Source organism: Macrobrachium rosenbergii, chromosome 55, assembly GCF_040412425.1.
Source record: "Macrobrachium rosenbergii isolate ZJJX-2024 chromosome 55, ASM4041242v1, whole genome shotgun sequence".
NCBI lineage: Eukaryota > Metazoa > Arthropoda > Malacostraca > Decapoda > Palaemonidae > Macrobrachium > Macrobrachium rosenbergii.
This window is the reverse complement of record NC_089795.1, coordinates 38,985,268-39,000,267: the sequence shown is the minus strand read 5'-3', so window position 1 is coordinate 39,000,267 and position 15,000 is coordinate 38,985,268. Positions and strand designations below refer to the sequence as shown.

General features: G+C 35.8%; 1 protein-coding gene across 1 annotated transcript in view; it reads left to right on the top strand.

The window, feature by feature from the left end:
- The window catches only part of LOC136835142 (golgin subfamily A member 5-like), a 346,357-nt gene that overhangs the window by 119,051 nt on the left and 212,306 nt on the right, over window positions 1–15,000 (top strand). The window contains exon 4 of the mRNA XM_067098347.1: window positions 1,809–1,877. The gene's annotated coding sequence lies outside the window, so the exon portion shown is untranslated. The remainder of the gene's footprint in view (window positions 1–1,808; window positions 1,878–15,000) is intronic.

Genomic DNA, 15,000 nt, shown 5'->3' with positions numbered 1-15,000 from the left:
AGACAGCGAAAGTCAAAGGACAGGAGAAGCCAAAATTCCACAGTCTGAGACACGTGTCGAACTTCAGGTTCATTTTGGAATCTTGGGCAGATGCCACTCCTGGGGAGAACTAACTTATCGTTCAAAGCACACAAAGGCATATTACTACTGCTCCAAATCTTGACTCCGCGATAATAGTTTTTTTAGAAATATATTAACATGTATTGTAATATACTCACAATGGCTTCTCTTTACCTTGGTGTATTTTGGATACGCTAGCCTCCACAAGCATTGGAATCAGAAAGGAAATTTGTGAAGAAGTAATTCTTCTCACTAGGTGTGATCGCACGTCGTTGATTAATAGACTGGAATTAATGATTAGCAAATTATTTGAAAAATGCTTATAGCTACTTTTTTCTTATGGGTATTTTTTATTGAAAACATTACATTTGAATGATCATGATATTGGAAATTATCAAAGCCTTTTCGTGACATATAGGAATTCGAGTTATATTATTCAGACAGGTAGAGGAAAGTTAGTCTAAGTATTAATTATATCTTAACTAATTGCAAATAGGACATGAAGGAATTAATTCATATACTAAATTATGAACGAAAAGGCTCCACACATACCATTAAATTACCTCCTATTGCCTAAGTAAAACATCTGACTTAAAAGAATAATTAATAAAATATAGATAACAGTGACAAAGAATGTAATTCAAATTTCATGTCCTTTACCCACTTCAGCTAAATACGCTTGGCCTCACAACTTTAACAGAGCTATTTTAACATTCGGTAACCCATGCTGTCTTTGAAACCCTCTAATTTTCTAGGAAAGATATGTATTCATTTACAATATTTGTGTTGCTGTCTCGATATCACGTTATAAAAACGCCTTATCGTTTCAGAGCAATAAATAAGAACGATCTAATGATCTACCTTCAAATTTCTAGGGTAGTATTACTACCCGAAGAACGAAAAGGTTACAGATCTTAGACATGATAGTAGTGCCATGCTAATAAATCCCTAAGATTTCATCATGTTACCATTTCAGTGCCGTAAATGGCGTATTTAGGAACTTTTGACTTTTAAGGAGGCAAAGAATTTCTGAGTTTCAGTTTTACTAGCTATTGTCAAAATTTTCATTCTAGAGTGAAGAAAGAGACCCTTTTTACGGGGCAGATATATATTCTTATATCTGTTTCCAAAAACATCAGATTATCTCTCGAGACTAGCCGTTTCTTTGGCTAGTCAAGAATGAATGAATGGAGGTCTTATTAACCATGGGAGCTCGATATAGCATGATGACATTCAAGAGTGGCTATTGGAAACATTCAGTGGATATGTGCATTATTTTTTAAGCGGTTTAATTTAGTACAGCTACCGCTCAGTGCCAGCTAATTCTGGAAATTATGATGATGATGGCGTTTATAGAGGCTAGATTGTACGTCATTCCCTGTCACATAGTAAAAATGGAAATAAATAGTATATGGGGCCATCAAATATACTTTTATCAAGTAATGAAATTTATTCTTGAGGTAAAGTATGTAATTATTATTTATTGAACGCCACAACCTGTTAAATGAGTACAATTTTCTAATCATTAGATCATTCAAGTTATACCTGCATATATAAACATATATATATATATATATATATATATATATATATATATATAGTATATATATATATATATATATATAAATATATATATATATATATATAGTCATTTACTCATTTTGCTGTACACTCTTCATGTTTATTATGATCTCTCTCTAGAACTACTTATTATGCTTTTAATTAGTCCTTGACACATGTCTCGACAGATGGACGAAAGAGGTGTTGGAAAGAAGGGGCATCTACCTCCAGGAAGCGATAGCACTTGCAAGGTAGAGGTGAGTGGCACAGTGTGTTTGGGGTTAAGGTGTCTGTTTGAGAAGTTTCTGATGAGCCATCTTTTTAGGTGTGTGAAGAAGCAAAATTTTTTAAGCTTCTTGCACCTGGGGACTATCCAGAAATAAGTAATTCAAGTATGAAAATGCTGATAATTATTCTCCTGGTTTCTCTTGTGAGTCATTCCCTGATAGGGGAAATGCTTAATAAGTTGGCATTATATATATATATATATATATATATATATATATATATATATATATATATATATATATATATATATATATATATATATTATATTATATATATATATATATATATATTGTTATTATTTTTTGCTGAGACCATAACTCCAGGCTCAATACAGAAAGACATGGGCTCTGGAGTAGACGTTTTCAGACACAGACAGAAATATCAAACCAGGCAACAATGAAAACGAAAGAAAACTTAACAATATTTATTACACAAAGAACTGAAATTGAACACAAATAAATTTTCCTTAAGGAAATTACTTCCAACAAAAGTACAAAACAATTTTTAGCACTTAATAAATGACTACTGTTCACGTAATATTCTAAAGCTAAATACTAATTCCCTAACATAGACTATTACGTAGGTGATCAAAATTTATATTGAAAGAAAAGCTGCCATTTAATCATCAACTTACCTAAAATTATACTAAAGGAAGAAGGAAGGAGAAGATCATAAACAAGAAATAAAACCTAAATCTCCTACCTAACTTTATAAAGCTAAACACAAAGATAGTTATAATGGGTTGGGAAAGCAATGCCTCCAAACAAACTTACAAAAGACAAAACAAACGCAACGGATATGAACACTTAAAAAACAAAACAATACAAAATAATATAAATTACACCTGGAAATAGTTGTAATAACATTTCAGAGCTGCCACGCCTCAAGAAAGCAGTTACGACGACTTAGGAAAACATCGAGCTGTATCTAAGCCTCACCCGAAGATGAGGGCCAATCAAAAGGTGTCCTGTAATCCCCATGAACACACGCACTAGTGTTGTACAATTGTCCACAAAATATCCAGGACAAACAATATACGGCACATTTTGTGATATCCACCTCTACTGGCCACCTCACTGGGCTTCATGTAAACCCACAGCAGCTGTTTGAGACAAATGTGTAGATCCAGGAGACTCCTGAGCCATGTCAGGAAGCCGGAACAAAAATAGCGAAGATCCACAAATCAGAGGACACTCTGATATACCAAGGCTATGTTGGTCCTGGAGAAATCCAAACAGAAGCCGAAGGAGTGCAAGTTTTGACACTCAAGAATACGGTCACAACGCTCTCCAACCAAGCAGTCTGGCACAATATTGTGGCTCGCTCACTAACCCGAACCCCAAGATACACACCCTCCTCTGACGACACTTTTGGGTCCACGCAGCACACTAAAAATAAAAATATAAAGAGCGCTCAAAATAGCACTATCATCAAACACCTGGCGGGGAGGGAGGAGAAATTAAGCACTTCCAAAAACAGCTGAAGGCTAAAAACAAACCCTTCACAAAAACTTAAATTTAACCTTAAAACTAAACTTAATTTAAGGAAACTAGTAACTTAATTTAACTTTATTAATATAAAATGAAAGTACTTCTCAAGAGCAAAATATCAAGAAAAACTACGTTAAACCTGATACCTTCCTTCCCGAAAAAAATTTATTTAAAAGAAATTTTTAATTATATAATCTCCACAAACAACTTAAATAAAAATGTGTTCCTAAAAAGAAAATGACCAACATCAACACTGCTAATAACATTTTACCATAAATCCTAACCATCACCTGCATTAAATCGACCATTTCATAAAACTAAGTTAAACTCATACAAGCCATTCCAGTCAACACACTTTCATACAAAACCTGTAAAGAAATAAGGATTAGGGGCTACAATCAAACTAGATACCAAAATGACAACTTCTAAAGCTGAAAAAGAAAAATTACATCAGACCAAAAACAACATTAAAGGCATAAGTTTAAGTAATGTATTGTCCAACATATGCGTTTTGAAGAGAGTTGAGTTGGGGCAGAGACATGAGCCAGAAAAATTCAAAACCAACCTCGAGCAAGTTATATCAGTTACAGGCCTGTGCTAGACTGCAACACTCAGCATTTATAGCATAAAATAATAAAAGCTGAGAAAAACTTAATGCTCATGTAGACATACAAAACCAAAAATATACAAAAGAGGGTGTCATCCAATATGGCTACGAGCTGTGGGCTGTCTCGCAACCTCCAGTCTTCATAGCGTAAAAATAATGATGGCTGGACCGGACGACACCAGTGACTTTCCAGCACACCCTCACAACCCAGATCAACTCAACCTCGAGAAAGGGCATCAGGTATCTTATTTTCGGAACCTTTCACGTGCCTGATGTCCAAATTAAACTCTTTGTAATTGCAAGGCTCAGCGGCTGATTCTTTGTTAGCCCTTCATACGCTCGATGAAACCAAAGGGTTACATGGTCCGTCCATACCTGTATGGGAAAAGGAAATTAGTTATATAAGGCTTAAATGAATCAGTGTTCGGACCAAAGCCAGGGCTTCTTTCTCAATGGTCGAATATCTCTTTCGGCCGCCATCAACTTTCGACGGAAGTAAGACGATGAATCTTCTCCATCTTCTCCACGCTGAAATAACACTCTCCATTCCCACATCACTGGCGCTCGGCCAGCCACAATGAACGGTTTCTGAAAATTTAGAGGATAGAATGGGGCTAGTCATTAGTATAGATTTTAAACTGTTAAATGATTCCTCACACTGAGTCGTCCAAAGAAACTTACCCTTTTCTAAAAGCCGGGCCAAAGGTTGAGCAAGTCAGTGAAATTTCTAAATGAACCTTCTGTAATACCCAGTCATACCTAAAATTCTTCGACCTCCTGTATATTAACAGGACTTTGATGTCCATAATAGCCTCAAGGTTCGCTTTGTTTTGGGGTTACTTGACCCAAACCGATCATGTCCCAGATAAATTACCTTGCTTTCCCAAATTCACATTTCCCAAGATTTACTACGAGACTCTGCATTTCTCAAATGCATTCAAAACTTTCTTAACCGTACCAAATGTGTATCCCAGTCATCACTATAAACTACTAAATCATCTATATAAATAGCAGGTACCATCTAGACCGCAAATCACTTCTATTCATTAACCTTGAAAAGGCATGCCGCATTTTTCATATTAAATGGCATTACTTTGCACTCATATAACCTAAAAGGTGTTACAAATGCAGAAATTTCCTCGGGCCTGGATCAGACAAAGGGACCTGCCAATAACCCTTTAACAAATCTAACTTGGAAATAAATTTGGCAGACCCAATTGATCACAGCAGTCATCAACCCAGGAAGTGGGAAAGAATCACTTTGGTGTGAATATTCACTCACGGTAGCGTCCACGCGACATCCGGAAGTTTCATCTGAATCTTTAACCAACACAATGGTGAACTCCATGGACTGACTGAAGGCTGAATGAGGTCGTGATCTACCATATACTTTATTTTCTTTTCTATAACATCCTGCTTGGTGGGGTTCGAACCTGTAAGGACTTTGCTTTTACAGGAGTGGCATTTCCCACATCCACATCATGAACCAACAAATTAGTTTGACCTGGTGAATCCCTAAACACATCTGAAAACGAATGAATTATATTTAAGAGCATATCCTTTTTCTGAGTAAACCCCTTCAAATGCTTTAACCCTTTCTTTAAGACCTTCAAAACTTTGCAGATTATCCAACAGCATCTGAAGGTACTCTGACCTAATAAATCATCAAAATCATCTACTGACACAGATGTATCTGCAATCACAGGTTCTTCATATACACAGCCAGGGGTCTACATTTTTACAGTGATAAGATTTTATCTATTAATATGGAACACCTACACTTACGGAGTTCCTGAGCTTCAATCTCATTAACATCAGATAATTTACGAAACCTTCCATGACCCCTATACCTAGGCTCTAAAAAAATTATCAGGGTCCATGCTGAGAACTAATACCACCACCTGGCTGCAAGAACGTGGGTTCTTAGTCTTCCCTATCGTATTTTGCTTCCATTCTAACTCGGGAAGAATTGTTTTCCTTGGCAAACCTCTGGGCCATATTCAACTCTATTTCAAAACCATCCATAAATCTACTCAATTTTCATTTTCTTTTGCTCGGACCTAAGAATTTCACCAGAACCTCCAACGGACCCTGCATCTTATGCCCAAAAATTAACTCAAAAGGGCTACACCTGTAGACGCATTTGGGTGATTACGAATATAAAAAGGGCGAATGGAGAGCCTTATCCCACTGCGTTTCCTTTTCCATAACAATACTTTTATAATTGTTTTAAGGGTCTGGTGAAACTTTCCCACCACCCCTTTGACTCTCCGGATGATATAGAGCACTGGTAATGTGAAATGGCCAGTTCAGCACTTACCTCTAAATACCTTACTTCAGAAATTCGTACCACAATCAAGGTCTGAATAACACGGGGAGACCATACCTAGAAAAATATTCAACCAGTTTATCAAACACAATTTTAGACGTTATACTCCTCAATGGAAAGGCCTCTGTAAAGTAGAAGCCTCGATCCATAATAGTTAAAATATACATAAACCCAGTTTTTGTTTTGGCAAAGCGCCCAACCACGTCAATGACCAGTCTGAAATGGTTCTCTAATAGCTGCATTGGATTTTAAAGGAGCTTTAGGAATCGGTTGGTTGGTTTACCCATCACTGACATATTTCACAGCTTTCTTCGCAAATTTCTTTACCGATGATTTCATACTAGGCCACCTCAATAATTCTCTGCCAATTTCTTAAAAGTTTTCCCCACTCCAAAATGACCAAAGGAATCACAATGAGACATATTTAAAATAAATTCATGAAATCTGAAGGTACTACAATTTGCTCAAGCCTTGAGGTTTGATCCAAATCATCCACAGAAGGACGACTCACCCTATATAATAAACCCTAATTAAAACAAACTTAGGTCTTGTTAGATCAGACTCATCACCTGTTCAAAAGTTGAACTCTTCCTTCTGGGCTTACAAAACATGTCTATCCCAATCAGGTTTCATAAATGGAATATCACAACTACTACTAACATTACAACTATCTTCTACGGACCGGGTCTCTACTTTACATCCAAATTACATAACCTTTTAAATCACCTTCAGTGTCATTGCTAATTAAATCACCAGCCTTGTCGCGAGCATCGGTAGTCACAGCTACAGGGTAGGCATGTATCGAGAGAATTGGGAATAATTCATTACCTTTTCATCCAACATATCATACCCAGTATACCATCAATATTTGTACAGGGAAGTATATCCACAACCGCTTAATTCAGTTACCCCAATGTCGTATCCAGGAAAAACTAATCTGGCCTTTCACCAATGGAGCTGATAATACAGTGTTTGGGAAAACCACCTACATCATCACAAAATTACTTCAGTAGGTTTAATCAAATCCCTAAGCGACTGCTTCAAAATAAGAGAACGAGCGGACCCAGCATCTCTTAAAATCTTACTGAGCAAAACCTTATCATCATTTACAATTTTATCAGGCCAAATATACTTATTATACTTGAGTCACAAATTTCCATCATCGGGTTTCACAACACCGTCCTTACTTCACTAATTATTACCAATCTTATTCTTACAGGCATCATTCGGCTCCTGAAACAAAAACAGAGACTTTACAGGGCCATTTGCAACCAGAGACACAGGACTATACGAATTGTTATTCAGCTGAAGGTATTTCGAGCGTTATATTGAGCCTGAACGTGACCAACCTTATTGCACCAGCAATGTTACATCACGTAAATTCCTATTATCATTGAAATTCCTGTTATTAAAATTTACAAATTACCCCTATTACCATTATTATTATTTTGGGAATTACTAATCACCCGAACCCTGAGACACCAAATTTCTTGAACTCCTTATTTTGATTGAAAAATCCAACATTGTTTTGGTTCCTGTTAAAAGATAAATTGCTATTATTATTCCTAAATGATGGATTATTAGAATTCCTGGAAGAAAGTCGATTATTATTACTGTTATCAGGAAGACCTGGGACTGGATTATTATGACTTCGTGCTTGGAAATCCCTAGACTCTGATTTATGGGTTAGCACAAACTCGTCTGCAATTTGGGCTGCACGATCTAAAAAGTCAGCCTTAACCTCTTCTAAAATGCACCTCATTCTTCCCGCAGGCTTTCTTAAACTCTCCAGGAGGATCAATTCTTTCCAGAGCACCTACCGAAATTACCTGCCTACCTCTTCAACCACACTCGTAAAACTGTTCCTCTTTCATTCGAGCAAACTCCACAAAAGATATAGATGGAGTTTTAACCGAATTTCTAAATTTGCCGGTAGGCCTCGGGCACCAAATCATATTTCAAAACTATGGACTTAACCTCATGGATAGTCCCTAGCCACCGGAATCGTCCAGCATTGTATACCTTTATAGCTTTTAAGCCCCACCAACCTACACCGGATAAGCAAGGTCCACATGTCAGCGGCCAAGAAACGAGACGCTTACCCTCCGAATGCCCTAGAATTCTGGGACATTTGCCCTGTCAAAACTGGCACCAATTTGAGTGCTGCACTCATGTTAAACGCAAACATGGATTAGGGAGCTAACTAGTTATCACTTCCTGTCAACCTTGCCATTTCTAACTTTATCTGAGCCATTTTTAATTCATGCCCTTCCTCTCAGCCTCTTCAACTCTACTTTTCTTAATTGATTCTCTTACTTATCAGTTTGAACTCAAAAGCCTCTTAGACTCCAAGCACAAGAGGTACATTTTCTTCCACAGCTTCATCAGAAACAAAAGGATTATTAGAACGATCATAAGTAGGGTTAACAGGTCCAGACAAAATCCTGTATGAGGAGTGATCTTGAACAAAGTCAAACCTGCAGCAATGCTCACTTCTCACCTGAAACTGATGTGTTCTCAAATTCACTTTCTCATTCTCACTCCTATTTACATTTACTAAATTGCAGCCTCACCAAACTCCCTGATCTACCTTTGCCTAACTAAACTCAAAATTTGTTTACGAGTATCTGTGAATTCTGAACGTAATATCATGGCACTCCACAACTAACCAAATGGGCTTTGTTTAACACCGACAAATACCTCAGGCAATCTGCCGATCCCAAAATTCAGCAGGTGAAAAACTCAAAATCATCCATATTTACTACGGGGGTCAGGTATCTTACTACAGAAATAAATATTGCCAAATTATTCCTGCCAAGCCAAAATTATCGGTCAATATACTGACTGGTGTCTTTACCAGAATCCTGGCGAGGTCGCCACATATGTTACGGCTCTTTGCTGAGACCATAACTTCCAGGCTCAATACAGAAAGACATGGGCTCTGGGTGTAGACAAGCCAGACACAGACAGAAATATCAACCAGGCAACAATGAAAAACGAAAAGAAAACTTAACAATATTTATTACACAAAGAACTGAAATTGAACACAAACAAATTTTCCTTTACGAAATTACTTCCAAATAAAAAGTACAAACAATTTTAGCACTTAATAAATGACTACTGTTCACGTAATACTCCTAAAGCTAAATACTAATTCCTGAACATAGACTATTACGTAGTGATCAAAATTTATTGAAAGAAAAGCCGCTATTAATCATTAACTCACCTAAAATTATACAAAGGGAAGAAGGAAGCGAGAAGATCATAAAACAAGAAATAAACCTTAAATCTCCTACCTAACTTTATAAAGCTAAACACAAAGATAGTTATAATAAGTTGGGAAAGCAATGTCTCCAAACAAACTTACAAAAGACAAACAAACGCAATGGATATGAACACTTAAAAAAACAATACAAAATAATATAAATTACACTCTGAAAGAAGTTGTAATAACATTTCAGAGCTGTCACGCCCTGGAAGAAAGCAGTTACGACGCACGAGGAAAACACGGAGCTGTATCTAAGCTCTCACCTGAAGATGAGGGGCCAACTAAAAGGTGTCCTGCTGTAATCCTCATGAACACACGCACTAGTGTTGTAGCACCTGTCCACAAAATATCCAGGACAAACAATATACGGCACATTACTCTCCGGGTGATATCCACCCTACTGGCCAATTTCACGGGTTTGCGAAACCCGCCTGCAGCTGCTTGAGACAAATGCGTAGGTCCAGGAGACTCCCTGAGCCATGTCAGGAAGGAACAAAATAGTGAAGATCCACAAATCAGGGGACACCTCTGATATACAAAGGCTATGTTGGTCCTTGGAGAATCCAAACAGAAGCCGAAGGAGTGCAAGTTTTGACACTCAAGAATACGGTCACAACGTCTCCAACCAAGCAGTCTGTAACAACATTGTGGCTCGCTCCACAACCCGAACTCCCCAAGATACACACCCCTCCTCTGACGACACTTTAACCACGTCACACGCCCAAAAATAAAATATAAAGAGCGTCAAAAATAGCACTATCACTTAAACACCTGGCGGGGAGGAGGAGAAACAGCACTTCCAAAACAGCTGAAGGCTAAAAACAAACCCTTCACAAAAAAAGTCTTAAATTTAAACTAAAACTAAACTAATTTAAGGAAAACTAGTAACTTTAATTTAAAACTTTATTAATATAAAATGAAAGCAATTTCCTTAAGAGCAAAATATCAAGAAAAAACTACGTTAACCTGATATATATATATATATATATATATATATATATACATACATACATATACATATATATATATTGATATATATACGTATATATTTATATCTCTATCTATATTTATATATATACATACATACATACATACATACATACATACACACACACCAGGCCAATCATGTCAGTCTCAATATTCTTGATGTAACTGTCGAGTCTCCTGGAATATCGAACAGCAAATATTTTCCCTTCCTGCCAAACATGTCAAGGTTCGACTTCCTATCCCCACACCACATGTGAATCCGGTCTGACAGGGGATTTAGATATGGCATGTTTTTGAGATTTGGATATATTTAGGTTTTCACATTCTTTTAACGTTTATAACTTGACTTAATAATACTAAACGAACTGAGACTAAATGGTTGCAGATATTAATAATAATAATAATAATAATAATAATAATAATAATAATAATAATAATAATAATTATATTATTAATAATATTATTATTATTATTATTATTATTATTATTATTATTATTATTATTATTATTATATAAATACTTTAGTAAATTAAGTATTCTTTTATGTCTTATTAATTTTTTCCATTTTTGGTAAATCATATAATAAATTCTAAATAACAGCATGGATGATACACAGTAAGAAAAGAAAAGCATATATATATGTATATATATATATATATATATATATATATATATATATATATATATATATATATATATATATATATATATGTATATATATATATATATATATATTTATATATATATATATATTCGAATATCAATACACAAATTAATTACCTATAAAAACACACAAAGCTAATTACTTTTATATTTAACTTTTCTCGTAATCCTGACCGCATTATCTGTTACAGAAATTGCATTCCTGATAAAAACAGTGCTTAAATATACAGCGAATTGTCCCAGATTATGAACGTATGTAAATGATTTATAGATCTTATGTGTCATTATGATACATATGAAAATATGATTGTTAATGTACTTCCTGTTTGTAAAGCTTATAGCCTTTCTTGGATATTAATTGTATGCTTCCCCTGACGAGAACAAACATGTAGTAAGAGAAGTAGAGGAAAAACATCCTGCTGTGATGAATTATTATTTAGATTACATATGCTTGACTGATCAACAACAATAACACTTTCGTGTGAGTAAAAGTTTTTGATTGACAGGGAAAGACTTTAATCATTTTTTTTAGACAAGAAAAAAATGCCAGTCACAATTAACATTTGTAAAGATTTTCGATCACAAATCCTATGGAAACATTTTTGTTAAAAGTGGATCTTAAATTCGTACTGTGAACTCAGACCAGAGCCATATTATAGGTCATCGTATTCTTCATGGTAATGATCAGAATGTAACTTTTTAATAACGTCGATGGAGCATGGAGAAACTCAAGGCTGCTAACAACTACTAGTTTTTGCAAATGCCGTTATTACTAATGATAATGCTAATAATACTACATGGTCTTGTAACAACAGATGCTATTTTCTTGATTGCATTTCTTGTGCAGTTCGTGTCACGAATGCATTATGCTGATTAAAGCAATACGAGAAGATTGATTTTATCAGTAATTCCTCTACTGTAAACAAAAGTAGTAGATTATGTATTACTAACCTGTTTAAATGATAAATTGCCAATTAAAGATTAATGTGAAAGGAGCCAATTTTTTATGAACTTATTTCCTGTCAATTAAACAAAATTAATATTTTAAAAAGTATGATCACCATTGGAGATATGGTGAAGTGTCCCACCTTGAAGAAATGGATGTAACTTTCTGTTACTTTTAAAACATTAACAACTAGGAAATCATTATCTTCCACTCGAAGATGAGAGAGAGAGAGAGAGAGAGAGAGAGAGAGAGAGAGAGAGAGAGAGAGAGAGTCAAAACCACGATTCCGCAAATCGGAAAGGAGGGATACACCTCTTTTGAGTTTTCTAAAGAACAGTAGTAATGTGCTTTCGATGAAAAGGGCAGTGGGTCCAAGTATCCCCGACAGAGCTACTCAGACGAAAGAAACAGAAAAGCATTGGAAGGTTGGTTAATAAGAAGTTTTTGGTGGGGAAAGGAGGGTGAAGTAGACAAAATCAGAGGGAAAAAGTTGTAGGGATTCACTTCCTTGTTTTCAATATACCTGATATATGGGGCGAAGGAGTGGCTAGATCTGTTTTAGTAAGAAGTTTTAATAAGCGTTGTGAACGAGTGCTGACTTATTTAATTCATTAGAAGAGAGAGAACTTTCGAATAAACTAATTTGAAGGTTTCGGAGAACAGTCCTGGCAAGCAGACCGAGCAGCAGGGATGGTACACAATGACCCAACTCGCCATGATATTTTCTATTAGAGTTTTTCCCACAGGGAAGACTGTTTATCTAGTACGAACGTAATTTCCTCATTCCCGTAGGGGGTTAATGCTGTCAGTGCACCTCACGTGGTGAACTGCTGGCATTACTTAGGGTTCTTTGCAGCTGCAACCACTTTCATTCCTTTTACTGTACCTCTATTCACATTGCCTTCCTCCCATATGACTTCCCACAATCTCTAACAATTGTTTCATAGTGTAATTGCGAGGTTTTCTTCCTGCTACACCTTTCAAACCCGCATACTGTCAGCTTCCTTTTCAGCGCTGAATGACCTCATACGTCCTAGTGCTTGGGCTTTGGCCTATAATTCTACATTCCTATTCCTACTATTCCCATAATTTCCAAACTTACGTTACGCAAAAGTTTGTATACCTCAGAGCCACGGTTCAAATTGATACGTAGGAATATTCTCCAGTGAGTTTATTTGATCGTTAGAAGTCGAATTAGGAACGCATAATTCATGAATAACTTCAAACGCTAAGAAGAAATTCAGTAGCATATTCCGTCGTTCGTTACATATAACAGGAATGTTTTATGTGGTTTAACGTCTAGCTGTTTGGTTACTTTGTTAACTTTCTCAAGCCAATGACGAATTTGAAAGGCCCACTAGCCTGAGCTTTCTAAGCACCTAATAGCATGAAAACGTAAAATAACTAACGTAGAAACTTATACTTTAAAGCTCAGGTCAGTACCAACAATTAATGACTACCGTAAAAATAATGACGTTTTCTAGTCTTCCCAAAACGTTCCTGGATGAAAGTGCTCATTGGCATTTATACGGGCACGTGAAGGGACGAAAGTGAACAGAAATTTCGAATTAGTGACGACAGTATCAAATCTTTCTCAGGGACCATAGTTGGAAAAATTCAGGAATTCCGATTCCCTCAACAGCCCTCATGGGGCATATAAAAGCCTGCGCATGGATCGGTTTTTGCAGCAACTCGAACCTCTGACCCGAATCTATTCAATGGAAGCGTCTTTGGTAATAGATTTAAATCGGTTTTTGACAGTGTGATAAACAAGTCAGATGAGTTTACTTGACTTTTTAACATGATTCTGCGTTTAGATAAGGTTAAGTATAAAATTACGAATCAGTAATACTAAGTATCTAAAAAAATAAACAAAGTTGACGAGGTTGCTTTGAAGTTCATAATATTCGTAGACGAAGAATGCACTCTTGATTCTGAGTTTAGGTAATGGAATAAATTTAATCGAATTGCCTTTTCACAAGACGAACAAAATACACAATGATTAAATATGATGTATAAAAAAAGACTGTTTTCTTTAATGTCAGAAGTAAAGAAAAGAGAGTTTACCTAATCATTACTGCTCTGCTGTAAATGAGGTGTAAATATAAAATTTCTTCTGGAGGTAATGTCTGGAACACACTAATTCACAAGATGGAAAAACATGTTTGTGAATGCAATTGTTAGGTGGAAAGCGTGAAGAAGACTCATCAGTGAATGGATATGCAGCATATCGTATATTTACAATTAGGATATGCATGCATTCCAACAGAGGAGAGTGAGAAGAGAAAATAAATAAATTCGATATGAAGGAAAATAAAACGCTACGAGGAGACAGAAAATAGTCTCTGAGAAACTGCTAGCGAGGAAATTGAGGTGAAACAAAACTGACTAAGAAATAATACACCATGGGGTCTGGCAACAATTTATCGATACTGTGCAATCATTGAGGTATGAGCGATATATCCACTGCTACAGTGCTTTAAAATCGTTTTTCAACTTGAGATTTCTCATCAGTTAGCTGTTTTTCTAGTTTATATACGTAGTGGAAATAAATTGATTGCGTGCAAGTCTTTGAAGGATCAAGCGCTAGCCTATCAGCCCATCCAGAATGATTGATTGCCAATTTAAGAATGATAGACTGGTTCATTTTCCATCTTAATAATAAGGCATTTAGGAAGTTATTTCCAAGTAACCATCGTTTTGCTATTTTTACTTTTTGCCCGTTTAGAGATCCTCCAAATTTGTAGTTTTATTAGTACTTGCAGAATTAAATATAGCTATTAAGATGGAAGAAGTATTCTT